Below are 7,249 nucleotides of genomic sequence, written 5' to 3'. Positions count from 1 at the left end.
GGGGCAGCTTCTTGATGCAGCCGACCCGAGATTGTGTGGAAAGTTTGATGAGCGGGAAATGGAACGGTTGATGATCGTTGGGCTTTGGTGTGGTCACCCAGATTACAATCTCCGGCCTCCGATAAGGAAAGCCCTCCATGTGCTTGATTTTGAAGCTCCATTACCCATTGATCTCGCAACAAAGATGCCTGTGCCAACCTATGTTGCTCCTTCAGTCACGGCATATACATCTTCGTCTTCAGCTACTACATCTTCTACAGCATCTGCTTCGGCTACTTCACTTCTGTACTCGCACACAGTTAATTAATAGCAGGTAAAATTATCTTGGCAAACATGAATATACGGTTTTTGTAATATTTCTTTCAGTTTATATGGAAATTTTTTGAAATCTCTGTCAATGGAGTTAGATAATTTTGGCAACTAGTGAAACGAAAGAGCAAAGAGCCAATTAATAAATTGATTTGAACTCTATAAAGATGCTTTTCATTTTTAACTCGATCCACTACAGATTATCTGGGTACGTACTTGGATTTTACAGTAAATTGGCAATTATATCACTGAATTTGTTAGAATATATATATATATATATATATATATATATGTTCCTATTGATTTATTTTTCTTAGAAGATATATATGACGAGCATTCCTATCATATTGCCATGGCCTCCCTAGCAATAAGTGGGATGCGTCCATGGCTACCATGTCACACTAAGTTTTGTCTTTATATTTTGATCAAATTGAAAAAGTTACAAGGCAACGTTTGGATACTATTACCTTGTTTCCCTTCTTAATTGAGCCACTCCAAGCGATATGGTGTATGATGTTTTTCTGTTTCAAGGGTTAATTTTCGGACCGCTTCTTCCGCCACCACTTTTTCACAACTGCCTCTGTCGATGATAAGTTTGCATACTTTTCCTCCTATAGTGCATGTGGAGTAAAAAGATTGTGGCGCTGCCCATCGTCACCCTCCTCCTTACGGGGTGTAAAGCATATTCTTCGTACCATTAAAAGAGGACCGTCATCTCCGATTACAAATTCTCTATCATTATCCCCATGGTCGTCAACGGTGGTGTCATACTTCTCTTCCTCACCTTGTTCATCGAAGGTGTCTCCTGACTCAATAAGTAAACCCTTACCATATTTGTCCCCTTTGCGGCAATCCACCATCCGGTGGCCCGATTCTCCACATCAAAAGCATTTAGGGCCGCTCATAGTTGCTCCTCGGTTGGATGGACCTGTTGTGGTTGGGCTCCGATTTTGATTTGGGGGTTGCGTGGGGCTTCGAGCCGTGAATGGCCCGCTTGATTGGTTTATGCTTCCCCCGGTTCTGCGACCAAAAACTCCATTGGACCCTTGTGAGGCCGTCTTCTCTAGCAAGAGTGCTCTTTGATGGGCCTCCGACACATTCTTGGGGTCAAAAAGGTTTAATGAATCTTGAATTTGGTGGCGTAAACCTCCAATGTATCGTGACACTAGTTGCTCGTCGGTTTCGACTAGATAAACATGTGTTAAATACTTGTAAAATTCTTCCGTGTATTCATCCACGGACTTCGATCATTGGCTCAAATTTTGCAACTTTTGATGCATGGTTCGAGTATAATTGTAGGGTAAAAAGGCCGGCCGCATATGCTTCAACAATTTCTCCCATTTGTTGATCTTCGTCTTGCCCTGCCGACCTCGGGATTGCTTCAATTGCTGCCACCATACCGCTGCTCTTCCCCGGAATTTGGTTACGACCAAAGAAACTTGTCGATCGTCAGGCACCCCTTTGAAATCAAGAATTTCTTCAATTGCCGCTACCCAATCCAAGAATTCTTCGGGTTGGAGACCCCTTTGGAATTCTGGAATATTGAGTTTGAAACCGCTCTCCCATTGATTGGCATGGGCTTAGACATGGGGTTAATGCCCCTGTACTCTGCCCCTTGCAAAAGGGTTCCTGGCTTCATTCTTCGTACATTGTTCATCTTCCTCCTCCGAGCTGGGTAGTGAAGGTTGCTGACGGCGCTCGTGGCGACCCTCCGGATTGGCCGCTTGAGCGTTGGAGGCCACAAGTTGGGCCCTCAAATCAGCAATCGTTTCCTCCATGAGTTGCCACTGCTCCTCCGTGCGTGTTTCACTAACTGCTTCCTCACGTTCATACACGTCCTCCAAATTTGCAAAGCGGTTGCCCCTTCTTCTTGTGTTTGGCGGTGCCATGGAAAGAAAACTGGAGTTCTGATACCAATTGATGCAGCATGGTGAACAAGAAAACAACACGTTGAATGGGTAAATATTTTTAAGATTGTGAGACTATCATAAGAATCAAAGAAATCTTCTCAAACAATAGAGACTATCTATATGCTTTAAGGGAAAATAATGAAGAAACTCAACTTTGAGTATTCTTTATTGATAAACAAAACAAATAATGAAAACTGAATTGCTAAAGGCTATAAGCATATATTTATAGCCAAGACTCCTAACCCTAAAATAATAATGAAATAAAGTTGGTTTAGAAGCCTATGAAATAAGACTAAACCAAATAGAAGACTAACAAAGAACCTAATTTGAACTGAAAAACTGAAAGATAAAATAGAATAACAAACTAACAAAGAAACCTAGTTTAAACAAAAGATTAAAAGCTAAGATAAGTGTCTCCGATGTCCATTTATGGAACAGATGTGCCCGAATGCGCTCGATCGCAGGGACATGGGCGATCGATTGCACTACCAGAGAAGGGTGCGCTTGATCATGCGATCGATCGTGTTCATAAGGGGTGGTCGGTCGCAGTTCCAGGGACTATCATCTCAATACCAAGACTTGGGTGCTTGATCGCAGCCAATGTGCAATCGATCGTAATTCCAGAGACCCCTGCTACAGCGCGAGTCTAGGACCTCGTCACCATCTTTTGGGGTGTCTTCACGCCATCATCTGTTCGGGTCTTCCTAATATATTCCCAAGCCTTCTGGTCTACATCAGCAACGCTCTGGTTTGAGTGTGTTTGATGCTAATGGAAACATTACATAATATCTGCTCTCCTTTTGCGTTTTAGGCCCACCAATGCTCACAGTGCAGAGCCCTACCTTTACTTCTAGTTGTCCTTTAAATATAGATGTTGGGGGAGAAAATATCTTCTAGTGGGATTATGCAATTATTGGGTGACATGCGTCCACATTATTTTTGCACCTTTAGATAAAAGGAAAAAAGAGAAAGGAGGGGGGATATTTTTCCTATACTTCCTCCTATCTCACGTCTCCGTCTCTGTATCCATCTCTTAGACACTCATATGTGTCTCTATCTATCTCCCTCTCACGTCTCTCTTTAACTCTCTCTCTCTCTCTCTCTTTCTCCCTCTTATCTCCCCACTCTCTCATACCTCACACACATTGGTTCGCTAGGACCTAAGAAGTAATTTTCTATATTTTCTTATTTCGCAAATAAATATGCTAACTTAAGCATTGATGAATCTTCGGTTCCAACCGAAGACCCTTTGACCACTTGCAGGAACACCATCACTGTACATGGGCTCCCTCTCAATTTTGCTATGACGAAAATTGCTAAGGTAGCAAATTTTTGGACCTGAAAATGCAGTAACAATAGACATGTTCATTTGCCTATTGTGAAATTCGTGTTATCCTTTTGGATACAATAGCTTGGATGCTTTTCTAATGCAGAACTTGTATAGAAAAAAAAAAATAAAAAATAGGCCCACTTTTTAATTGATTTTGTTTTTACATCTAATACATTAAAGCTTAAAAACAGGACAAAGATTGTTTAAAATAAACCCTAAAAAGATGTTAAAAGAAGGCCCAACACACTAAAATAAGCTCAAAAAGCCCATACGGTTACGTGATGCAATTTGAGTTTTGAATAACAACTAACTGACGTTTATTTCAAAACTACTAAGCATAAGGCGGTGCGGTTATGGTTACAGAAGTATGATAATTTTTTAAGGCTGTATGATTAGTGGTTTTAAATAATAATTGATAACCGTAACGATTTGTTCATCCTGAGTGTCTAAGGCCAAACCACCCCATATTATTTTTTCTTTACTTGAAGAAGAAGGGGGTTGGTAATTACTACTCTATCCCTTAGCAAGAATATTTGGAATTTGACTTGAATAAAGTGTGGATAATTTTTGGGCATTCACATGGTCAAGGGAGCTTAGGGCAGTATCCGCACCATGCTTCAACATGGTCCTCATAGAAGTTTTGAACATACATTTTAATTGCATGTCATTTTTTTTTTCTTTTTTTTAAAAAAAAAATAAAATAGACCATTCAAGACTAATTTCTTACCCCCTAAAAAAAAAAAAAAATGCTCTTTTTAGGATTTTTTATTTTTATTTTTTTACCCTTAAAAGTCTAATTTGGCCCCTTCACATGATTTAATTGCACTATACGAATATGAACTCCACCTTATTGATTTAGAGATGCCAACACGTTTTTTTACAAAACTAATACTCAATTTATAATGTCTTCTAAACTAAAGATTCCATCAATTTCTTTTCAAACTATTAAAAATTTGTAATATATTTCAAATGACAAAAATACATTTAATAAAAACAAAAATAATTTTTTTTTTTTTTAAAAAAAAAAACTACAAACTAAAATTTTAAAAAATTAGCCCTTTGGCCAAATCTATTCCAAGATTGATTCAAATCTCGGCAAGTAACCAAAGTTATTAAAAAAGAATAAGAAAAGAAAAAGAAAAAAGAAAAAAAGAAAAAAAGAGAGAGAACAATTATTTGCACCTCTATTTCTTTAACGCCCTAGCCCGCTGGAAACGGATCATCTCCATTTCAAAATCCCTCAATTTTCTCTATTTAGTGTATTTTAAAAGGTAGTATTGTCAAAAAATTTTAATGATGGTAGTCAATTAAATGCAATATCCTTTAAAATATACTAAATGGAGGAAATGAAAGGATTTTGAAATGGAGATGATCCTTTTCCTAGCCCGCTAGGTTTGTCAAATTGTTCTCTCGAATGCATAAATGATTATAAGGTTTATCAAAACAATTAACTAAATGTAACAATAAATGTATGATAACATCAAATGTAAGATTGTTCTCTCTTAAATCATGTGAGTTTTCTGGATCCTCATAGAAGCAGCAATCTGTTGCACAATCTTCGATGGAAGACACCTCAAACTATTTGTTTGAAAAGAATACTCGAAGATATTGGTAAAAAACTAAAGGAGGCTGTACAATTATATTGTGAGTTTGTGACAACAAATCAACCATATCAAGGACAAATTAATCATGTTTATCATATTACATCTGAAAGTTGACAAATACTAAATGTAAATGCTAACAGACACAATAAAATAACAACTACTGTCTTGCTTTAATTTAAAAAGAATTTCTTTGATTATTTTACTAGTGAGGGCGGAGAGCCAAGACTTGTATTAGAAGTAACTTTTTTATTGAGTCTCATTACTGTTTATAATAATAATATTAGACTTCGAGAGCGACTTGGGTGTACCTATTGCATAAAAGTCACCTTTTGTACGACAAACAAAAAGTTGACACATCAGCCAATTTCATTAGATTTATATTTAAAACAAAAACTCAACCACACTAGATTATACTCTAAATAAAATAAACAATTAATTTTTTTCTTTTAAAAAAAAAAGACAGAATTCCACCTCTCCACCACTTTTGGTTAGGCCTAGGGGTGGCCGCGTCCTCCCATGAAAACTGAGTGTACGCTAAACAGCCAAAAGTGGGGAAGGGGTGGGTAGCCAGCCACCCCTCCAATTTTGTTTTTTTGTTTTTTTTTTTTTTAAATAATTTTTATTTTATATGTGATATAATCTGATCTAGTTAGACTTTTTTTTTTAAACTTAAATTTAGTAAGTGTCACTTTCTAACCTTCTAATTGGTGGCACAAAACTCAAATTTTGTATAACCTCCATATATATATATATATATATATATATAAATAAGTTATTCTCTCAAGCTTCTGTTTGTTTTGCAAAGAAGGTTTTGGCATGATTTCTTAGAATGTTACAATTATAACATCACATGCCCAATGTGGCTTTTAAAACCTAAAACCAGAAAATACGTTCTCGAAACTTTTTGGAAATTTTTTAAGAAGTTATTCTCTCAAGCTTCTGTTTGTTTTGCAAAGAAGGTTTTGGCATGATTTCTTAGAATGTTACAATTATAACATCACATGCCCAATGTGGCTTTTAAAACCTAAAACCAGAAAATACGTTCTCGAAACTTTTTGGAAATTTTTTAAAAGACGCATTTCATTTAGCCATTGGGAAAAATCCGTTCGCCAACGGCTAGTTGGGCCAAATTCAAATTCTACAACGTCTACCCATCCCTTTCTCTCCAAAAAAAAAAATAAATAAAAAAAAGGAAGAGGGAAAAAAAAAAAAGAGAGTTCCCCTGTCCCTTCTCATTCCCCCTCTCTCTGTGTCTCTCCAAAATGGCGACCACCAACATCTTCCTCAGCACGCCCTCCAAGACCCCTTCCGACAAGTCCCGCAAACACCCCAACCCCGTCTCTGCCGACTCCTCAGCTCGGTCCTCCTCTCGGTTCGATGCCTACAACCGTGTGGCCCTCCTTGGGTTCAGCTTGAACGTCCGTGAGGTCGAGATGGGCACCCGCCGCCCCCTCATTCTCCAGATGGTCCACGACCTCTCCGCTCTCGAACCCCCTTGCCGCTTCCAGGTTTTCTTTTTCACTTGCTAGAAATTTTGGGAAAATTTGAAATATTGTAGAAATTGGATTTACGTATGCGGTTCATGATGAAATAATTGGCCTCTAGGTTCCTGCAAGTGAAATGAAATGAAATATCGACTCTGGAGGCCTAATGATTGCGTTAGTTTTAATTGAATACATATATTTTTTTTAGTGAGTTTCAAATAATCGACTATCTAAACGCTACTAATGATTTTTTTTTTCACCCCCATTTTTTTTATCCCCATTCTCTCTTCTCTATTTTTTCTTCCTCTGTTTTCCTTTTCTATCTCTAACGCACGTTCTCTCTCTCTCTCTCTCTCTCTCTCTCTCTCTCTGTTTTTGGTTTTTGTATGACTGAAATCTCTGTTTTTGGTTATTTGATGAAATATTTTTTTATTTTTTTAAAATTTTGATTGGGTTTTGGAAAGGTTTAAACAACTTATGTTAGACAGTCTAATATTCTCCCCATGAAGATTTAGATATGAGAGAACTTCCTAGGTAGTTTGGGAAAGTGTTTATCATTTAAAGTATAACATAATACTTTTAATCATTCAAGAATATTCATTGAGATTCGAT

Source organism: Corylus avellana, chromosome ca4 (assembly GCF_901000735.1).
Source record: "Corylus avellana chromosome ca4, CavTom2PMs-1.0".
NCBI lineage: Eukaryota > Viridiplantae > Streptophyta > Magnoliopsida > Fagales > Betulaceae > Corylus > Corylus avellana.
The sequence above is the reverse complement of the archived record's forward strand: the minus strand, read 5'-3'. Positions refer to the sequence as shown.